We start from the raw sequence: 23,577 nt of genomic DNA on the forward strand, positions 1-23,577 counted from the left end.
TTTCACACTTTCTTTCATGCTCTGGGCTTACAAAAATATTTACAGAGCTCTCTCATTAGCTTTTCTCAAATCCTTCATTAAAATTTCTTTTGCCACAATAGAGAAGCCTTGGCAACAGCTCCTGCCCTGTACTGGCTGCCTATCACACTCATCAGGATTGCTTCACCATTGCCTTAAATTCCCCTCCGTGACTGTACCCATCTGTTGTTTCATGGCTTATACCTCAGAAGCAATTTGGGACAGGATTAGCTTTTCATTTCAGACTTTTATTGCTTCAGTCACAATGGGATCATTTTCTGTGACTGAAATCCAACATGCAACATGCACAGTAGTGAACAAATGAGGAGACAGATAGGGAAAGGCAAAATGCTCAAAATATCCTGTGAAAGCTGGGAGTCAGGGCACTGTTCATCTTTCTGTGCCTGCATCCTTTTTCTCACAGTTGTCATCCTTCTCCTTAAAGGGGAATTCCAGGCATTCTAGCAAGGATGAAAAATCAAATTTAAAAAAAAAGGAAGGAAGATTACCAGGGGTAAATCTAGGGAAGGGGAAGAGTAACTCCTCCAATTTTCCAAAAGCTCCTATGAAAATGAGCTAAGCTCATATAAAACGTGTCATGGGTGTCTTTAACCACTAGGAGCCGTATTCAGACCATCTCCCGCCTGTAACGGACCTGGCAAATTTTAGCATTTAGGTCAGGGGAACAGAATCATAGAATCGTTTAGGATGGAAAAGACCTCCAAGTCGAGTCCAACCAGTGAAGATCTTCCATCATCCAGGGCTGCCAGATGCTGTAGTCACCTACACCTCATCCATACTTGCGTTCGGGATTGCTGAGCTTTTCAGATGCCCAGGAAGGATCAACATGCCCCAGCCTGACCTGAGTGTAAAGCTCACGCTCCATGTCCAGTCTGGCTTTCCTCGCTGTCCCAGTGCAATCCCATCACACCCTGCACAGACAGCCAGTATTGACAGAGCTGGAGGGAGGGGAAATGGTTCTGCTGAATCTTACACAGAAACTTTTGGTAGTGTTTTCAAAGGGGGTTGTAGGCATTTCTGATTCCAGAGGGTTTTGTAGCTACAACTCTGACTTCTCAGGAAGTCACTTCGGATGAAAGGCCCATTCTCATCAATGACCCATCCTGTTTTCACAAAGCTCTGGATCCACAAAGTTCTGGAGCAGGGGCAAAAATGGCTTGGCTGTTGTTAATTGCTGTGAGTTAATATGCATTTTTTGCCTTCGATTTGCCTGAAAACCCGATGACATTTGGTATTTGATTGTTTTAAATATTTGTTCTTGCAAAGTTTGAAATGTGTCTCTTGGAGCATTTTGCACTCCTGTGATATTCACCATTTAAAAGCTCAGATATCCCAAATGCCTCTAGAAAAGTAAGCCAGGTCTGCTGCAGAATGACTGGAATGTCTGTCCACTGCCTGGTTACCAAACAGGCTGAAAATATGAGGAGCTTAATGCAAAAAATCCTGATCTTTTCCACTTTCCTCAATCAAATTCTGTCCAGTCTAACCAGTTTGCACACACACACACGCCTGAAAATTATTTAGAAGCCAAACCTCTTGTTCTCTTTTTCACTATCCAAGGAAGTCAATAATAAACAAATCTTCATTTAAAATTACATATACAAATTTTTAGATGTTATAGGTGTGATTTATTATAGCAACTTCAACAGCCTCACTCCACTGGCCACCTCCCTGGAAGCTGAAACCCATCATCCCATATTTCCCAGCCTACTACAGATGTGAACGAGGAGGATTAATTAGTTGACACTTTGAGAGGTATTTAATTTCTGTGTGATGCCACAGGATTGCAGTGCTGGCCACTTCTCATATAAAGAAGCAGCATTTGATGAACACCTGAATAAACTACAGATGAAATTTGGTCCCATGAGGTTTAGAGTTCAACAGGTGTGAGCCAAACAGGTGTGAGAAGAAGTAGCACTGAAGGCATCTTTAGTGAAGTGTGTGGCACGAGGGTGACCAGTGTGTGCAGTCTGGATGTGGGTTTGAATCAAAATGCTTTGAGAACCTCAGGCTGAAGGGGTAAATTTGGATGTTCTGTTAAGTAGTATGTGAATTATTTCGAAGATGAGTCTGCATTTGCAGCATGTGGTGTTGACACACTGATGGCCTTTCCTAAAAGGAAGCAGTGACATGGCTGTGCACCAGGTTTTCGTAAACCAGTTGTGCAGAGAAGACTTTGTAGCAACCTGTAAAACCTGTAATGTACTTGCACAAGCAATTTTTGAGCACCAGCACCAGTGAATCCTTGTTTCCTGGAGCCTTGTGCCCTGACTGACTGTGTCCCAAGCAAAATCACCAAGTGAAGGTTTTCCCAGAATAGCAGCACGTACAAGATGTCCTTCCCACCCAGAATTCTCTGATGATGCATGAGTTTCCAGCCATTACTTCAGTAGCTTTGCTTACAGGTGCTTTATTTTTCTACCTGTCTTCCTATTTTCACAGAGATGGCATGAACTTCTGTTCAGGATTTTGCCCTTCTGTCTTATTTGACTGAAAACAGATTTAAATGTTATTAGCAAGAGAAGAAAGGATGGGAAAATCCATCGGGTGCCGTAGTTCTGCAAGTCTCCATAGGAAACCAATCAGAAAATAAGGAATTAAACTCCAGCCAGCATCAGAGAAAGACAGGAAGGCACAACTGTCATCAGACAGAATGAAAATGCTCTGACAGGAAAAAATAACAACTCTTCTACTCTCTGTGCAGATCTCTTTCCAGGCAGAACAGAACATCCAAATACAACCTTTCCTTTGGATTTTTTTGCTCAGTTTGCATATGCTGTTGCTGTACTCAGGAAGCATCTAGGTCTTTATCTGATCTCTGTGGTAAAAAAGCAAGAATAGACAGGTAAATTTGCAAAATCTGCTTTTTATTTCCCTGCTTAGAGAAAATAAATTCTGTTGAGGGGGCACGGAGAGAAGGGCTGACAACTTTCTGGAGACAGCGCAAAGCCTTCTTTGGCTACATTTTCAGTAGAAAAACATTCACTGTCACAATGTTAATTGTGTCACACACATCCACACCTTTCTATGCTTTTCCAGGAGTTCATACTGGCTGCTGCAGACCCAGCTCTGGTGGAACCCTCCCTGCTCTGCAGGGTTAATGTCTGCAGACAAGTGCAGAATCATTTGTTTCTGCTCAGCTGCAGGGACAATGCAGACACAGTTATGTGCAAACAACTCCTCCTCTTGTGGGCAGCAAGTCACATGCCTGACATTAAGTGTAAATCATGTGCAATCTCATCTCTGGCCCTTGTCCAAATCCCTGTCTTCCCTCCCATATCCAAACATACAGCATTAGGTGGCACTGACCACCCCAGTTGAAACTCTTTTTAGTTTACTGAAGTAAAGGACCACAGTTCCTTTGGTCTTTGCCAGCACACAGGTGGGAAAAGCCTTCTTGGTCCCAAATTACTGTCAGAAGGCAGCACACTTAAGCATCTTACCACATTACCAGACCATCTTTACTTCTAAAAACAGTTCAGATACCTCTTGCCAGGCTTGGCAGAGCCTGGCCCCTATGGGCTAGCAGTCATGGGTAGCAGGTGGCCTGAATTGCCCTCCTGAACTCAGGACACCCTGTTGTTCCATCTGTCACTGACACCATAAGGGATGCCCACCCTATACATTATGCCTGCCATGGAGGGTGAGCTGCCCAGCTGGGGCTGGGGTCTGCTTGCTGGTTTCTCCAGCCCTCTCGTTTCTCTGTCCCCAGATCACTGAGCACAGGGATCAGCTGAACCAGAGGAAGCAGCAGCTGAACAGCAATTAGGAGCAGCTCAGTGCCATCCCAGCCCTCCTGACAAGGTTCTAACCCCAGGGTCTCCTAAAGCCTTTGACCCTTGGCTAAAGGGTACCTTGTGGTGTAATCAGCAGGGCCAGGTTTAATACGTGATTTGAACACAGCCACAGTAAGCAGGTGGGCGAAGTCTTTAAAGTTATATGTTACAATAGAGTTATAATTAAATATATGTAATTATAGATATTTAGACTCATTCTAGGAGGTTGTTAAGATCCAGCTGTGAAGTTTTTGTGCTTGACAGTCCAAATGCTGTTTGTGCACATCCCAAACAGTGCAAGGGGCCAGCACAGCACACAACACCTCACCTGGAAAGAATTCCCTCCAGGCTCCCATGGGAGCAGAGGTTGGTTGTATCCACAGCTCAGCAGAGCATGAGGGGAGCTGAGTGCCATCCCCTCACTTGACAGGCTCTGAGATGTGGACACTTGCTATTTAATATTCTGGCTAGAGGTTGTAGCACTTCAGATATGCTTTTTAACTTCAAAAAAAGCACACCTGACAGCACAAATTAGTCACAGCTAAGGAAAACCTAAGAAAATGCATTAAAATTAGAGCAAAGACTTGGCTCCCAGGAGAGACTAGTGTTTTCATTAGCTGCAAAGTACAGATAAGATTCTGTGGCTGTTTCCTATTTACATTTTGAGAGCCAGAGTTGCTGGATATTCCCTTCAACCAGGAGCTCTGGAGTGCTTCACACCCCAGTTGTTTTCCATGATTTCTACACTAATCGCTTCTCTTCTGGAAAATTCAGTTCAAGCCCATGTCTACCTCTAACGTAGTGAATCTTTGAGGATCTGAGGTATATTCTTTCTGCATCAGTCTATTTTTGTATCACTAAAACATTTTCCTGCTGCGTGGGTCTGCAACAAAGTCCTTACCTCCCGAGGTACAATAGGGAAGGAAACCCAGAGGGAAATGTCCCTTTTGCAGGTTGTGGGGAGGCCTTGTGAGCCAAAACACAGATGAGGTTGAAAGGACTCACAGGAGTGCCAGAGGTGTCCACCTCTCACCGCTGCAGCTGGAGCAGGATATTTTGCCAGGAAGGAAATCACCTTCTCACCCCCGGTGGGATTTCCCCTGGTTTGCAGATGGCTCTGGTGTGACACAAAAGTCCCATTGCTTTCTAAGCCATTCCTCATCCTCCTCCAGTGCCATCAGCAGCCTCACTGCTGAGGCTGCTCTCAGGTTTTACAGGGAGCAAAACGCTGCTGGGCAACTATCAGCCCTGCCCAGGCAATGGGATGAGCAAGGATCTGGCTCCAGCAAGGAAACCGTAGGACCTTTAGTTCATGGTCCAGCTCTAGTACTCTACCAAGGAAGGATTTCACTGAGTTATGTTCAGGACCAGTAATTAGACTGTTTCCAGATGCTGCTCAGAGAGGGACTCTGAAGGAGGAAAGGAGGTGGTGGATTTAATAGTTTTATAAAAGGTTTGTTTTCTGACAGCTGGACTGGTTTTAAACAGCCTGGCAAAACCTTAACTCAGTTTTAAAGATGTGCTTTACTACAAAGTGATTCTGCTACCAAAAAAAAACCAACCGGGGAAATAGGCTGGTTTTTTATACAAATATTTCAAATGATCATTCTAGCAGAGGAAGTGAGAAAAAAGGCCAGCTCAAAATTTCACACTGTCTTCCCCATGGAGAATAATCCATCACTGTCTACAACACGCAGTGCAGGTGGATGGGAAAGGAGGAGGTGAGGTCCTGATGGACCAGGACACGGGAGTTCAGATGCAGAAGGAAGATTGCACATTCTTTGGTGTTATGATGTATGAAGGCAATGCTTAGCCAGCAGTGATGCCCCAAAAGCACAGAATACCACAAGGTTTTCATAATAAAAGCAGAATTATAGCCATGAAGGAACAATTAGTTTAAAGGACAGATAAATTAAAGTTTGGCCGTTTACCTGAAGCCTCATATCAACACATTAATCAGGTGGAGAACAAGGGACGGATCCCAGAGCGAGGGAAACGGACAGTGCCAAACCCAGGTCTGTGCAGATAAATCATCACAGAGGAAGAACATTAACATTAATTTAGTAATGAATATTAATTTGTGTCCCTGTGCTTTTTAGGGGCTTGAGATAAATCCTGTTTGGGGTGTATCTACCAGAGTCCTGTGCAGTGCTGGGGAATTTGCTCCTGAAATTCAGGGCTGAAATCAGGAACTGTGTGGTCATATAGACAAGAATCTACAGCTATATATATATAAAGATTTACACTTTGGAGAGGTGGCAATCACAGTCTGTGATAGCCTTAAACTGCTTAAACTTTTTAATGAAGTGGACTGAAAATATGAGGTGAGGGAAATGGGCTGCACAAGGATGAGTGACTCTGGACCAAGGAGAGTAAGGTGACCTCTGAGTAAGGTGACTGAAAGTAAGGATTTGAGCTAGAGATCCTGAAAAGACACTGGATCAGGACAAGACCTGGGAGATTTCATGGCTGAGCATGACTACCCTTTCCATTGCAGCTGGGATGGCAATCTCCTGCCTGAGCTGTTGCTGTAAGCATGGGGGCTTATTCCTGGTGGCAAATGTGTTTCTTTCCACACACCTGGAACAATTCTGTGCCTGCATTTCCCTTCTCGTGTGGCTTTCAGACAGGTCCTGGAGGATGCAGCACTTGATGTTCCTGGTTGTGAACTGCCACACGAAGTGCAGAAGCACCTTGTACAGCTGTGCTGAGGTACCTGCCAGACCATCTGCCCCCACCTTCACCCTTCTTAAGGCAGCACCTCTTGCCTTTTGTGTTGTGGCCCTTTGGCACATGGCCTCTCCCTGCTTCCTATACTACAGAGGGAAGCAGTTTTTAAACTCTCCTGAGGTCCCTTCCCTTCCTCCCTCTGCATAGGCATCGCTGCCCATCCACTGCAGCAGCACTGGATACCAGCACTGTGAGTAAAGGCTGGGAGACTACCAGCAGAGGAAATGCTTTGAAAATGAGATCTCTTACTTCTGTGCAGAGAAACAGGCTATTTTGGGAGCAGATTGTGTTGGAGATATGGGCTGGGACAGGATTACTGCAGCTGCTGAAGGACATGCTGCTGTACCGAGAGCTTCCCAGTAAGCAAGGCCAATAGATGTCACATAAAGAAACCCTCCAGGTTCATCAGTTCCTCTCCTCTCTCTTTGGCATGGCCTCTGGACTCAGGCATGGAGTCTCCCCAACCCCAGAGACCACCTCTGGTTTACAGCAATGTAAGGGACCAACCCCACCATTCCCATCTTCCCAAGAGAATAAAATTTTCACACAGGTTCCAAATTACAGTAGAAAGGGTTGTCCTGCTGTGAGTCTGAGGGCAACACAGAGGAGTGTGGTAACACTAAGTTCCAGCAGTCCTGGGCATGTTTAACAAGTGTTAAGAAAAATTCAGTCCTGAGCAGCTCCCAAGGCAATAACACCCCATTGTCTGCCTGAGATTCACTGATTCCTCCTCCAGCTGCAGCTCCCCAGACATTTAAATGACGTCTGATAATTAAACATGCTGTGAAAGCAGCTACAGTGCTTGTCAAAGCTCTGTTGGGTTTCACCAGAGATGCTTCAGCTGAAACCTTCAGTTCTTCAATTTCTGGTGAGTGGTCTGTTGGGACTGGCAGGGCACAAATGTTTGTCATCACCTGCATCTTCAGTGCACAGGCCCCATCTGCCAAGGCAGCAGTCTCCAGCCTGCAATCCCTAAAGCAATCCCAGTAGCCTGACTTGGTATATAATTCCCCAAGCTAAATCCACGAGCAGGAGGAGGTGCAAGCCAGGCTGCAGAGCCCTGCAGACCTCTGTCCGTCATCGTGCTGAACGGCCGCTCCGAGAATTACCTGCAGATTTATTACCCTTCACTGTAACTTGAGAAGAACGTTGCTGTCTCTATTCTCACAGAGATTTACAGCTCATTCTGCCTAGAAATGAGGCTTTTTTCTTTTTTTAATTGAGTGATCTGTCTTTTGGGGAAATATTTTATTTTGTGCTGCATGTTTCAAGGTCTTTGACTGTGTCACTTCCACTTTATTTAGCCACCCTGTCACACCAGCCTTGTACTCTCCCTGCTCCACTATCCATGGCAACCTTCATGGCTCATACATTTATTTTTCCTTGACTCAGCTCCTTGATTCTTCCCAAACTGACTCTAGAGACTGGAATGTATAGATAAGTCCTAAATTAGGACTTATCTACATGGGAGACTGTTCCAGAGATTTTGGGGTAACTCCTCTCTGTGGAAAGCCTTGCTGTGGCATCCATGTGCACAGCTGGGAGTTACACCACAGAGCTGTCATAGTTCACTGTGCCTCTGTGCCACAATAAATTAGTACAAGCACTGACTCAGGAAAAGTCCTTGGCTATTACTGGAGAAAGGTCAGCTGAGAACTGCGTTCACTGTGTGTCCGCATCCAAAAAGCAAACGTAGACAAGGCTATATAAAGGATGGGCTGAAGGGTTATATAATTCAGTTACACAATGTATGTGATTGCTGTCAGCGGAAGACGGTCTCCAGTGCTTGTTAGTCTGTTTCAAAAATAAATAACAGGACTGGGGAGTTCAGGGACAAGCGGCGTTCTTACAGCGATGAACAAAAAAAAGTAAAGGATTGGAGCCATTTATCTGGGAAGGAAGGGTAAGATGCGATAAATCAAACCATGAGCGGTCTAGGACATGTGGCTTAAGAATGCCTGTTTCCCCCTTTCATAAAATAAAAGAGCAAAGTGTCATTTGAAGAGATGAGAAATAGCAAATTACAATTTTACAGCAGCACTTGCTCGACGTCCTTACAAACCACAGAGCTCTGGAATTTACTGAAAACCCAGAACATGGGAAATCTTGATGTGGTAACAGGAACGTATACAGTTGCAACACTGAAAGCTAAAAAATAAAACCCAAAAAAGAGAAGGGAGATGAATGCTTTGGTATCTGTTATATATAGGGGATTGATAATACACCATCAGGGAAAAAGAGATATCAAGGCTTGCCTCCACCCTCTACTGATGTCTCCATTACTAAACCCTCTCAGAAACAAGCAATCCCACCAAATGACCATGGATCCAACAGTATAGTGATGTCTGTGTTCCCAAGGAACAATAACAGCACTGAAGGCAAAGGAGCTGCCTCTTATTTCCAGGAATGTGTAACGTCTGCCTATTGTGCCCTTGCTGATACTTGCCATGGCTGTGCACACTGGAGCCACTGTTCACAAACAACTTCCAAAGATGTCAGTTCAGCCAGTGAAAAATATTATGTCTGAAGGAGCTCAGATTTGGTGAACTTTCATCAAATCTGAATTCTATCTCTGGTTGCCCTGGAAACATTGAGATGCTGAAGGCACCTCATCTCAGAGCAGCTTTTCCAAGGGGTTTCCTCAGGCTCCTCTCAGCCCCTGCAGCCCTTGCTGAGACACCAACCAGAGCATCAGTTTGACTCAGCAACTGCAGGGTGGGTCAGATTGCTCTTTCCTGGATTTACTATTGGTTCATATCCAGCCCAGACCTTTTGAGCTGAGTTTTCTTAGTCCAGATGCACATCTGTGCCATATGGCAGCTGCACCTGGCTGTGGGTCCCTCATTCCCCCAGGTGGATGTCTCAGGTTTGCCCTGACAAAGTGGCAGAGGTTACTCAGGCAGTTCAAACCCATCCCAGAAGAAAGTGAACAGTGAAAGCACTTCTGCTACCAAGCACACCACTGCTCTCCAGTTGCATTGTGAGTTACATGAAGCTGGGAAACTGCACCAATTATAGATTTCATTCAGATTTATGTGTGCTAGGTGCCCCTCGGACCAGAACCCCATTTTATCCTGCTCTAAGGGATGATATTTAGTGGCCAAGTTTCTCCCTCAATCCCAAGGTGTTTTACAAAACTCTAATGACAAATTTATGCAACCACAATCTAAATCCTGAGATTATGGGACATAATAGGAATTAATCATAGAATAATTTAGGTTGAAAAAGACCCTTAAGATAACAGAGTCCAACCATTAACCTAATTAACTGCCAAGTTCACCACTAAACCTTGTCCCTAAGTGCCAAATCTACACATTTTTTAAATATCTCCAGGGATGGTGATTCACCCACTTCCCTGGGCAGCCTGTTCCAATACTTGACCACCTTTGTTGGAGGAATTTTTAATAATATTGAATCTAAATCTCCCCTGGTGCAATTTCAGGCCATTTCCTCTACTCCTGTTGCTTGTCACTTGGGAGAAGAGACCAACACCCACCAGATCAAGTTCTAGTTGGGCTTTGGCCCAAATTAGAAATTTTCTCCCTACAAAACCTCCAAAAGTCATAAACTTTTTTTCCCTCTGAGTTCCAGCCAAGGCTTTTTGTCCAGCCAAAATGGTCCTCTTCCCCCCTATCTTGTCTTTTGGTACATGGGGATGGTTGTTCCTGTTCTTTTAAGATTTCCTTCTTGAAGAATGTCCTGGTCCCCTTTGCCCTTCAGGACTGCCTCCCAAGGGACTGTGTCTACCAGACTTCTCATTTGGGGCCTTCTGCTTCCCTCAGAGAGGAGTCTCCTATGACAATGACCCATCTTAATTTCTTTATGGAAGCACCTTTGACTTAACCTCAGCAACACCTCTAACCTAGAGGAACCATCACTCTCATCATTGTTCAGTTCCCCTTGCAGACCCTCCTACCTGTTACTCTGGGGCACCTGGGGGTTCAGTTCCCCTTGCAGACCCTCATACCTGTTACTCTGGGGCACCTGGGGGTTCAGTTCCCCTTGCAGACCCTCCTACCTGTTACTCTGGGGTGCCTGGGGAGGTGGGGCAGTCACGGAGGAGATGCACATGCTACGCCAGACAGGGGCTTATTGCCACTACCCCTTGTCCCCTGAGTCTCTTAGTTCAGCTAGGCAGAGAGAGGACAGGGAATCCTCTGTGTCCTGTGTCCTGTCTGCCTGTTGGGGCTGTCCCAGGGAAGGCAGGGTGTGATTCCAGCAGTCTGTCTCTCTCTCAGACTCCCTGATACTCCTCAACATCCTCCTTTCCTCCCAGAGCTCAGGCATCGAGTGGAGGAGTCCCACTACCCAGGCACACTCCCACAGGGATGATCACTGGTCAAGCTGGCAGTTACAGCCCCCTCTGCATGACCACCCTCATTAATTATGATAATTACTGTTCTCTATGGAGTGCCATCCACTTCAGAGTCCCCACAAGGTTTTTCTGCACTGGTTTAATTGATGTCCCTGCTCTGTGAGGGATGTGAAACCTGTGACCACAGGAGAGTCACTTTAATTTTCACATTGATAGAATGAGGTTAATAAGAACACCCTGTTTCACTGGCAGGAGGATGCTATTCAAGATTATGGGTTGTCCAGCTTAGAAGAAGCTGGAGACCAGTCTCCAAGCAAAGAGACTCATGGAGGAAACACAGGTAGAAGAAAGCACCAGAGCTGGAAGTTTGACTGTGCTCCACACTTGCTGTCAGGTCACCACGGTGGCAGCCCAGCCTGAGGGAACCCAGAAGCAAAGTGGAACTGGAGACTGGCTGCAGGCAAGGTTTCCACAGAGATCTTTCTGGTAAACACATTCAGACCAAGTAGTCATTAGGACTAAACACAAGCTTTGGATTAGATTTTTGTTTTCGCAACCTGTCCGACCCAACGCGGGCTTCCCAGTTGTTTCCTTAGTAACCAGTCCATATGTCAGGATAGTTAAGGTTGTTATGTATGAGGTAAACAACTCAAGATTCAAAGGATACCTCATACCTACCTGATTTAGGCAAGAAAGCCACAAAATTTCCCTAATTTCTATTAATTCTTTTACATACATGGGAAGGAAGTGTCTGTGGACTGAAAATCATGAAACTCTCATCTCTGCTGTGGATTTATTGACTGGGTAGAGAAAGAAGCAATTACAGTTGAGGGAATAGTATGAAAAATAACTGCTTCTGAATATTTCTTTCCAATTTTAATCAATGTTGGATGTAACAGTGGAAAAGTCAGTGTTTATATTTAATGTCTAGGACAATATCTCTGAAAATTATAAGGTTATTTTCAGGTAAAAGCATTGATAGGGAGCATGTTTCACATTCAGGATGAATGGCTAAGATCAGATATATATTCATGCTTGATCTTTCATGCCCTTGAATATGCAGGGAATGAAAACAGCATCACATTACTTCTCCAACTAGGTGGAAATAACATAGCCCTAATGTTGAATCAATTCACAAAATAAACCCTGTGAATAGCTGCTGAGGAAATCAATATGAGGAAGGAGTGAACTGAACATCTGTTCTGTTCTGAAAATCATCAGAAAAAGAAAAAATAGATTGTGGCTGTCTTGGTTTTGGTATCTCTAGAAATTCTGGGCCTAAAAACCCCATCTAAATCAACAAATTAATTGAGAACCAAGTGGGGGGGTTGTGGAGAAAGAAACAAAGGGGAAAAATGGAACATAGAAAAAATTGAAATTAAAAAAATTAAGTAAAAGAAGAAGGGTGATGGAGGGAAGCTGCACAGTTACAGATAAGAAGTAGCTTAATGGATAAGTTCTATGGACAAGCTTAATGGATAAAAAAGAAAACTAATGGAGAGGTGGGGGGAGAAGAGTATCAAGGGAAGGAGCAGTTCAAAAGAGGGGGGTTAAAGGCAGCAGGTAGAGAATAAGTTGAACATTTTTCTTTCTGATACAAGATGGGAGTGCCAGCAGGAAGTACCTGTAAGAGAAAAACTGTGAGATGAGGAGGACAAGACCTCTGAGAAAGTGGAGGGAGAAAGGTGCCAGAAATAGAGTCAGACGTGACCACTAGATTTTATGTCCTGTATAGCACAACCCTTAAATTTCACCTGCTGCCCTCTCCCTTTTTGACAAATGGCAGGTTTCCCTGAGGTGATGTGGTACTAAAGACTTGAAGAGATGGAAAATTATCTCGGATAGCTGTGATATGGCCTGTGATAGAGGAAGGATTCCAGAGACAGCATGACCAAAAGAGGAGGACAGGAGGAAGATGGCTGAAAGGAGTGAGAGTATACAGAGGTAATGGAAGGGGAGGGTCAGAAAAGAGAGAAATGTTAAAGATGAGTCAAAAAAACCCCAGACTGTAAATAAAGGTTTGTGCTGGTGAGAGGAGGAGAGGAGTGAGGTGAAGAGGAGAAGGAAGAGATGACTGGTCTAATGGGGATTAAGATGACATCAGAACTTTCTGTGCATTGAGCTGACACAGCAACCAGTTTGCCCAGGCAAGAAGTAGCTAATTGATACCACCCCTTAGGAGCTGCAGTTCATCAAAACCCTTTAGGGTAACCTCAGAAACCAACAGTCTCTCCTTGCCCTTAAATTGTTTTAATGGAACACTTTTCCTGCCTCTTCCTGTATTTTTAGCAACTCCTTGCAACCTTCTTTATCCTCAGCAAGTGATAAGCTGCTGGTAACCTTGTTTGCAATTTGCAGTTCATTAGAAGTTCAGTCAGAGGCAAGGGCAGCACTTGTGTGCAGAGTGAATTATTGAGCAGATGTGTTTGGTCTGAGCCTTGTCTCTACCAGCCTCTTAAAGGTGCCACCTAATCCTGATTAGTCAGCACTCACGGGGGTTTCCTGCTCTACAACGCTGGTGTCAGTGGTGGAAAAAACCTCAAGTATTAGATGTAGAAAAACACAAAGTTCAACACAACATCATTGAGAAAAACAAGGGGCAGGGTAAGACGAGCAATAAGGTTAAGAGATTTATATACAAAAACACAGAGAAGCCCATCTCCTCTGGGTATGGTGCCCTAATCATATATACAGTGCCTGATTGTATATATATTGTATATATGTCATATATACAGTGCCCTGATTGTGTATACAGTGCAATGAGACTCCAGGCAGAAGCCTAGCACCCTTTTCAGTCTTTCTGGTTTTCACTGTTGTTCCCCAAACAACATCTTTAAGCACTGCAAAAGGGTGCCAGAAGGAACAGAGGCAGCTCCCTCGTTCCCAAAGAGATGCAGGATTTGGTCCTGTCACATGGGAAATGTCCCCCAAACACAGAATTTCTAGAAAAGCTGTGGCTCGGCAGCACAGCTCCTTATCCATAATCTGTGCAACAGATGCACCAAGCAAAGCATCTCCTGTATTGTCAGCTGTTGCTTTAGAGTCTTGTATCTCCAGGGTTTGCTCTTTTTCCTCTAATCTGCTGGATGAGGGTAATGAATATTTAAGTGCTCGGTGCAAACCCGTCTGTCCTGGCGGAGAGGCTGGAGCTGCGCAAGCCGCGGAGCCGAGAGGATCATTGTAATCTGCTCCATGGGTGGTGCTGCCTGTGGCCAAATGGATTCCATATGTGAGATCATCTGTCATGCAGAAGGCATCATCATTAGTTCCCCTTTCTAGGAAGCCCTTCTGCTCTCCTGGATGAAATACACTGCCACTGAACCCAGAATGTTGATTTGCCATGATGGTGCCAGTATGGAGCGAGCTCTTTGGTGACTTTCAAAATTCCAGTGCCTCTGTTCATTTTTTTGGACTTCAGGCAGATAATGTTGTTATTTTATTAATTGTATTCTTGATGCAATTTTGAACCTCTGCATGAAGATCATTCCAGTGTCCAGATACCTTTGAGGAACATCATCTTGGGTAAGGAGAGTAGTGTGGATTAAAGATATGCCACACCTGTGCTTTTAATTTTAGCTTTACACTATTAACCAAAGAGCCACAAGCTGTCACTCTGCAGATCTGTGTAACATACTGGACAGTCACTCTATTGCAGCCAACATCTTCATCCTCATTTCTCTTTTTATTAGGAAGGCAGGTTCTTCTGCCCAGACCTGCTCAGAGAATCTTATATGACAGTGGGCAAGGTACCTGTGGAAAGGGAGATAGTAAACCACTCTCCATGTCCCCTGGGGAGGGTCAGGTATAAGGAACTGAAACCAAAGAGTTAAGTTAAAGATGGCAGAACCCTGTTTGTTAGAGGACAGACAGTGGATAGGTGCCTGGGAAGGCTGTGAAACCTCTGGCACTGGCAGTTTGTCCAATCTGTCTCTCATCTCCCAGGGATTAGTTGGGGGCTACTTCATCTGTATCTTTTACCAGCTAGGTTTTCAACTCTGCTTTCGGCTGTTATTTAGCAGCAGATGTTCAGATTCTGAATATTCTCCAAAGCTACACAGTTGTTATTGTTAGGCATAATTAACACCAGGAACCTTAATCCATAAGCCTCCTTTAGGTTGGACTCAGTCCTATTCTGTGTTTACAAAATAAAACCTTCATGTGAAGATCACCTCTTTGAAAAGTAATTAGCAATCCTAGCTCCCTGTGAGGAAGAGAAATACTTGTAGAATTTGGAAAGCAAGGAATATTGCTGGAACACATAGCTGTTTGTCCTAACAGCAGCACAACTTAACACTTACAAACTCTCCAAATTTATAGTGCTGAATTAATTACTTAGCCATGTATCTAAATTACTTAGCCATATATCTAAATCAAATGTTCAGGAAAGTCATTAATATTACTCAGAACTACCAGTTTATGGATCATTGTCTGTAATCAGGTTGTGGTAGTTCAACGAGATCTGCATTTCCTGTGGCTGACAATGGATTATTCACGTAGGATGTGCAGCATAATTGAGTTAAGGTTATGGAAGCAAACATACCTTCTGGAATTTTCCCAATCTGAGGTCATATAGCTTAATAAAGATAAAGTTGTATAATTCCAGGGGTATTTTTAAGCACTTGCACTAAACAAACACCGTGTCCATGCCTTCTGAAGAACAACAATAGGATAGGAACAGTTGTTTTATTCTAGGATCTAGTTAAATAAATTGGAAGTGCAGTGCAGTGTTTGGGAGGTTTCAGTTCTAAAGCTATTTCAAGAAACCCATGAGGATTTCACTAAAAATCTGCAGCTGCAGTATGTGCAGGCAAACAGGATGCTGTTCTATCACCAAAGGAATAACAAACAATTCCAAAAGAGGGGGTAATTTAGTTAAATATAGCACTTAAAATAATATACTAAGAATCTACATCTTTTGTGATCATTCTACCTTTTTATGCAGTGGATAGTTGCAAAATCCTCAAACTGATAATGACTGCAAGTGGTGTTCCCATAAGAGGAGAAATGAAAATCTGCAGATAACAGGCTGAAGGACAGTGAAGCAGGCACAGGCTCATGAAAATGAGATAGAATGTCTGATATCATTGCTTTGTCTGCTTCCTAGGTTGGGTCTTTGAGGTCTGTGCTGGTTTTGGCCGAGGCAATTTTCATCATAATAGCAAGTATGGGACTGTGTTTTGGATTTGTGATGAAAACAGTGTTGGTAATTCAGGGATGTTTTCATTATTGCTGAGGAGAGCTTACACAGAGTCAAGGCTTTTTCTGCTCCTCACTCCACCCCACCAGTGAGTGGGCTGGGAGTGCAGAGGAATTTGGGAGAGTACACAGCTGTGACAGCTGACCCCAATTGGCCCAAGGGATATTCCAGAGTGTAGGACATCATGCTCAGCATCTGAGAAGAGAAGAAGGAAGGGGAGACATTCAGCATGATGGTGTTTGATTTCCCAGGTCACTGTTACATGTGCTGGAGCCCAGCTTTCCTGGGCACGGCCAAACACCTGCCTGTAGGAAGTGGTGAATGAATTCCTTGTTTTGCTTTGTTTGTGTGTACAGCTTTTCCTTCCCCTATTAAATTGTCTTTGTCCCAACCCACGAGATTTCTCACTTTTCCAGTTCTGTCCCCCCTCCCACCAGAGAGGAGCGAGCAAGGGCTGTGTAGGGCTGAGTTCCTGGCTAGGATTAAACCATGACAAGTCTAAAATACACAGCAATGCTGAGAAAAGTGTGCAACACCCAAACCACTGTGAAGGGGCTACTGGTCAGTGCATGAGCTTGTTCCTTGATTCAGTGCAGCCCAAGGACCAACCTCCATTGTCTCTAAGAATCTCTCTCTGACATCAGCCAAAGCAGATGCCTCAGGAAGGGAGTAAGAACTGGACAAAGCAGACTCCCATTTTGCAACTATTTCCAGTTCAGGCCCTTCCTGAAAAGGTGGGCTTGGTATATTAATAACACTCAATCTCTCTCTTCCTCGAAGAGGCTGCTTGAAGGGATGCTTTTGAAGCCACATCAGTTTTTGGTTCCCACAACACAGTGTGGCAGGAAGTTCCAAAGTTTAACTCCAGGCATGAAGAGTCACTTCCTTCCGTTTGCTTTGAGCGTGTCCTCTCCTACTTAAAATCACTGGTTCCTTCTTCTGTTATTGGAAAGTGCAATGAAAAATCAATCTCTTCACCTTCCCCATGATGTTCATGATGTTATAGATTTATCATTTAGATTTATATCTTCCCTTCCCTTTCTCTGTACAGAGGTGTGCTTGCCTGAAAGTTTCTCTTCGACGTTGAGGTAAAATTGTGGGAAGGTGGGGGAAGCTTAGAGATTGAATTTTTGTGGTGGTTCAAACCACCACAATTGAAGTAGTAACTTATTTAGTTTTCCCTTACATCAAGTAGTTACAGATTCCTTATCAGCCTTTTAACCCACATCTGAATCTTTTTACATCTATTGTTTCCCTTTCAAGTGAGAGGACCAGAGCTGCACACAGGATTCCAGCTAGAAAAGCCATAGAGTTATACAGTTGTGTAGTAACATTCTCTGCTTTTCTCTCTTGTCCTTTCTCTGGCAATTCCCAACATTTGATTTGTTTTAATGCTTAGCTGATGTGTCCATGAACTACCTGTTATAGCCCTAACTCTTCACTCCTGGCTGGTAACAGCCATCTCAGAGCTACTTGCGAGCTGAGGGCTGCTTTTCCCCTTGGGCATCATTTGTCTGTCCAGTCACTGAGATTCTGCAATTCTTCCCAGTCTTTCCTCATCTTTAATACCCAGAGTAGTTTTGAATCATAACTAAACCTTGTCACTTCACTGTTTCTTCCTTTCCAGCTCATGAAGGATTCTGTGAGCAAACAGCACAAATCTCCAGGGGACACCACTGCTGATCAACCTCCACCACAAGACCTGACCATGAGCTCTCACTCTCTGTTTCCTGGGTTTTTTATTCATTCCCTTTTTATTCATCCAGGGACCTTCCCATTTACGCCTTGTCTTTCCTTAAAAGCCTGTGGTGAGAGATGCTGTCTGCAGCTCTCAGGAAATACAAGCTGGTTATATCAACAGGATATCCTTTATCCAAAGGCTTGTTGACACCTTCAGAAAACTCCAGTGGGACCATATGGCAGGACTTCCCTTTATAAAAGCCATACTGACTTTCACAGCACATCACAATTACCTCTGTGTCCACAACTTCCATTTTTATTTTTTTTCCAACTTTCTACAAAGCAACAGCACAATACCAACCTGCACTGAGCTTCTTACACTGCTGGAAGAGCTGAGACCTCACATTAAGCTGAAAGGCTGGGACAAAGGTGCTCCCACTGGACCTGTATTTTCCAGATCGTGACTTTCAGGTGCTGGAAGAGCAGGAGATATTTTTTCCAGAATTTCCTCTTGGTGTTTACTGTTGTTCAGTCAGGATTCCTCTACCTACTCTAAAATGTTACATGCAAAATTCCCTGCTCTGGTCAGCCCCCTCCATGTTGTCAGAACTGAAAGAGAAGCACTGACTTCCTTTTGGTTACATCTCCAAGGGGCAGGAAATGCCCCTTTTTTCACACGTCCCCTAAAAACCTGGGGGTGGGAGTCCTGCCAAGGAGGGAAGGAGGCACCAGACAAGTTGGTTGCTGGCAGCTGCCCCTTGCAGTCAATCCCCAGGGAAAGATGTTATTTGGAGTGAGCTGGAATGAGTCTGTGCCATGAATCAGAAGCACGGTCACAACTCCCAGACAGACGAACCCCTCCCTCCCTTTTCAGAGAGAATTTCATGCAGGCAACAGTCTGGCTTCATCGAATAAGACAAAGTGAATTATTCCCTGATCACATCAGTGATGATTTTTGGTTTTGAGGGCGCAGATTCATCAATCAATTTATCTGCACTGATTGCCTGGAAAAGCAGAGGACTGGTTAAATCATCTAAGCTGTCTCATACCGTTCTTCTTCTTGGGGTGGTGGGGTTATGACTTCTTCTTTACATTTTGGAAAATATTAAAAGCAAAATAAATGATGGAGAAAGAGCAGCTGCTGAACAGCTCAAAAAGGTCATTTCCTCAAAAATAAACCATCAAAAGGCAAACAAGCATGCTCCCCTCCCATGAGGAGTATATCTCATCCCTCTTTAGGTTTGAACAGTTTTTTAATGGAGTGAAACACCAGCACTTTTGGGACTTCATTGACTGCAGAGATCTTTCTGGAGCCCTAAGCTACCCCAAAGAACATGATGCCTTCAGTGTTTTCACAAAACCCATTCCCACATATTGCACTGGGCTCACGGCACAAAGCTGACCTCTCTGGGAAATCTGAAGAGGTGTAAAGGTTTTAGCAGACACCAGTAGGACCCAGCTGCTGCCACACTGCAGAGTGACTCACTCTGCAGAGTGCTTCTGGCAGGAGCACAGATGTGCAGGAAGCCAACCTTTGTCAGGCTGAGTAACTCAGGTGATCACAGGCGACACCTGAAGGCACAGACGTGTTGGGTGTGATGCATAAGGTTGTGCAACCCCCTGTGTCCTTGGATAGGTGACCTCAGGCATCTGTGTTATGGCTTCCCAGTACTTTGAATGGGAACCACTGTCCCCTGTCATGGAGAAGAGATTCCACCTGCCTGCACCAAGGGAAGCCAGGCATGCTTGCCCACCATGCCTCCTACCTCTCTCCCAGCAGCCCCGGCGTGTTCCCAGATTACCAAATCAAGAAGCCTCTGATTTGTTCTGAAGATTTCTGAGATCAGCACAAGCATGGGAGGCTGTGAGAGAGATGGGAGATAAAGGCTGGCAAGCCTCAAGACTGCCTTTACTGCTTATCTCATTCCCTTAAGAAGGGCAGAGGTATCCTGAACACCATCTGATTGACCAGCTCCTGAAGAAGAAAAGAGATTGCATTTGTTGAACAAATTCCAATACCTCAGTTCTCACACTGGAACTGAAGGGCAGCTGTTACAGGATATGCAGCTCCACAGGGGTCTGGGTAACTGTGATTTTATTATACAGTGGAGCCAACCTACCTTTGAGCATTGCCAAGAAGGATGTCCGGCTCCCTGGCGCTGTCCCTGACCCCAGCATGCATCCTGCAACTTCCCTTTCACCTCACTGCTGTGTCCCTGACCCACAGAGTGCCAGCCCAGGGAGCTAAACCAGCACTGAGCCCTCCAGGTTTTGTGCCCCAGAAGGTTTTTTTGCTCGTGTAGTTCCCAGCACCAGAATGCAGCAGGACCAGCAAAAAGGGCATAGTGGAAATGTGCAGCCTGGTGAGCCTGACCACCCATTCCAACAACACCTACCCACTAATTACGACCAAAAATATGATAAAATCTCACTCTCAATCTCCTCATACCACTGTGCCATGCAGAGAACAATGGTGAATGCCAGGGAAGAAGCAAAGGGCTGTAAGAGGAAGAAACATGCACTTGTGAATGACTGTGAGAATTAATTTCTGCCATAAAATATGGCTCATAATATGAAATGTCTGTGAACCATCTCAAAACTTCATCCTCTAGCAGCTGGTTTTAAAAGTATTAGTTATGGCTTGACACCACCTGAAAGCAGCAAATGCCTTGCAGCAGAGCCTGACAGGCAGGGCTGCCACCAGGGGAACCTGCAATCTCATTAGGGCTTGGCAGCACCAGGGCCACTGTGGGGAAAAGAGAAAATTAAGGGCAGCAGGTGAAGCTGTGATGGCAACAGGTACCACCATGTGGCTCAGTCATGGGCACAGTGGAGGGATCTGCTGGACAGGGAGGATGGAAAACCTCTCATGTCTGGCAGGGAAGGGACCAGTGGAGTACCTGTTTGAAAGTTTGATGGAAGTTTTCCCTATTGCTTCACCCTGTGGATATACTTGGGGAAAAGGCAGTTGTTAGAGAGGAATCTGGAGGAATCTGCAGTGCCCTCCTGGCTCCCAGCACGGCCTGGTGCTGCTGCAGGTGGGCAGAAAGCAAAGCGTAGAGAATCAGTCTGTAAAGGAGGGGTGACAGGGACACATCTGCTGCCTGAACAACTGACCTGGAGGCACAGGGAGGGATGTGAGCAGCTGGATGCACGAGCACGGATCCTATCGATTAGTGAACGGGCTCCTGGAACCGTCACAGTTGCAATACAAGTTAAAGAGAGGCACTTCAGTGAAGAGAAAACCCAGTAACAAAAAGACCTTTCTGTTCTTTGGAAACACCATCCGAAGAGGGTTGTTTCTAAATTACTGTCCAAACCAAGTCATACTGTTTGCATGAATTACCTTGGCCTGTAACAGGCAGTTTAGGAGCTGCCAAAGTCAAAGCCAATACGAGCTCAGGAGAGGTTGCCAGTCCCATGGAGTGGGGCTGGTCCCATCATGGATGGGAATGGTCTAAAGAAAAGCCAGAGTGTAGGAAGAAGGTGGACTGGGTGACCTGCTTCCATCGGACATGGTGCTGAGCCAGGAGCTTTGTGTGGTGATAAAAACCACCTCCAGGAGAGCAACGTGTATAATCACATGTATAACAGACACTGTGCATCCTTTACGTGCTGCATCTCCCTCTGCAGCCCACTGGGTCTGTGGTGTTACTCTGCTCCAAGCAGTACAGCAGGATACCACTCAATGCAGATACACTTTTACATTCAAGTCATCCCACAAAATAGGAGGCTTGCTGACATTTCCAGAGATGCCACTGAAATTCTGCTCAATCCCCTAACCCACGCTCAAAGAGAAACAATACAGATTTCTCCTGTCTATCATTAATGTTAGGAATAATCACTTGCATCATTCCCAAGGTGTACGAGCTCTTCATAGTCACCCAGTCTCTATTCATCCATTCTGGTTCTTAAATAAGCTGTTACATACTGACATCCTCTAAACTGAACCCAGAAGTGTTTACTGGACTGAAAAAGACATCACCAGATGGCTGCAATATCAGCCTAGAAGGATTTCTGTTCTTCAACAGGCGCTAAATGTGGCTGCAAAAGCAGCAGGCTGTAGAGCATCTGCATAGTCAAATCACCTCTAAGAGGCTTTGTAACTGCATTCAGTTCTGCTGTGCTGGAAAATGAGGATAATAAGCTCAATGTATTACACTTACACTGGGGCTACACTCCATAGAGAGCGGCAATAAGAAACACAGGCTGAGGTTTTAACAGCAGCCAGCGGGGCTCAGCACTTTGCTTGGTGGAAAAAGGAGATGCCAAACTACTTCTTTAGCTCCCTTGAGAGTCACAGACATGAGCTCCTGAGTTCCCAGAAGTCCCCCATGATGTGAGATAACCTATTTCAGCTAGAATCATAGAATGGTTTGGGTTGGAAGGGACCTTAATGATCACCTCGTTCCACCCCCCTGCCATGGGCAGGGATACCTTCCACTAGACCAGATTGCTCCAAGCCCCATCCAGTCTGGTCTTGAACACTTCCAGGGATGGAGCAGCCACAGCTTCTCTGGGCAACCTGCGCCAGTGCCTCACCAGCCTTATGGTAAAGAATTTCTTCCTAATATCTAATCTAACCCAGCCCTCTGCAAGCTTAAAGGCACTCCCCCTTGTCCTATCTTTCCATGCCCTTGTGAAAAGTCTCTCTCCAGCTCTCTTGGAGCCCCTTTAGGTATGGAAGGGGCTCTAAGGTCTCCTTGAAGCCTTCTCTTCTCCAGGCTGAACGACATCATCTCTCTCAGCCTGTCTCAGTTGTGTGAACAGCTGAGTTCTGACTTCTCAGTTATTCAATCACAAGCTTTATTCTTTCTGATACAGAAGCTTTACTAATCATAAAGGTATTTCATTTTGTCTTGCTTTGCCTGCCTTTCATTCCCACCTTTCATTTTCCATCTCTGTGCACATGAACGGTGCTGAAGAGTTTACGAATAGTTTTCCAATACTATCCACCAAAAAGTCTTCAATGCATTTCTATGAACATCTTCTCTGTGCATCGAGTTCTTTCCAACAAAACCTAAAAAATACCTGGTCTTTTCCTATTTTCAGTCTGGTTTTACTGCACTAGGAGTGGTGCTCTGGGTGGGTAAGTCAGTAGTAGATGTCAGTGATTAGATAAGTCACTCCACTGAGTTTCACTTTAAAGGAGTCCTTTCTCTTCATGCCATAGGCTGTCAAACACTTTCTCTAGCTACTATGTCAATTCAAGCAATCCCAACATTTCCTTGTGCTGCCCACTCAGTTGTGTCAGTACAACTTTCCATGGGCTGCCCAATAAATCCTGCAGGGATCAATACGGGATAATAATAACCTGACCAAACATGACTTCCTTTTTTTCTTCTTAAAGCCCTTTTAACCCTCATTGACTCCACTTAGTTCAGTGCTACCGCTGAAAAATTGCACACCAGGCTGCATCAGGAGCAAAAGGGAATAAATTTGAAAGCTGGTTTCAAATTACTTCTGTGGGTCAACCAGACACATTGTGGTATGGAAATTCAGTGCAAAGTCTCATGTTCTTGTTAATCATCAGGCTTGGATCAGAGAATGTTCTCCCCCGCAGACTCTCACTCCAGTTGTAGCCCTGTTCCAGGCACAACCTATTTTTAAGTGTCACAAAACCTTCAGCAAACTTGGTCCCACCATGGATGCAAAAGCCCAGTGAGGGATGCCAAAATCCTTCTGCAGTCCCTAGAGAGAGCAAGGCATTTTGTACGGACAACATGACACCACAGACACTGACCTGGGGGTTGGATGGAATAAACCAACAGGAAACACAAAACCAGTGGCTGTGCCAGCATATCTTTAAGGTCTCTTCCAACTCAACCCATTCTATGATT

At 44.9% G+C, this 23,577-nt stretch overlaps 1 protein-coding gene across 1 annotated transcript in view; it reads right to left on the reverse strand.

The window, feature by feature from the left end:
- DENND3 (DENN domain containing 3) overlaps window positions 1–23,577 on the reverse strand; it is a 72,994-nt gene that overhangs the window by 48,765 nt on the left and 652 nt on the right. The gene's annotated exons all lie outside the window — the stretch shown is intronic.

This window comes from Manacus vitellinus, unplaced genomic scaffold, assembly GCF_001715985.3.
Source record: "Manacus vitellinus isolate BGI_N305 unplaced genomic scaffold, ASM171598v3 scaffold_1_pilon, whole genome shotgun sequence".
NCBI lineage: Eukaryota > Metazoa > Chordata > Aves > Passeriformes > Pipridae > Manacus > Manacus vitellinus.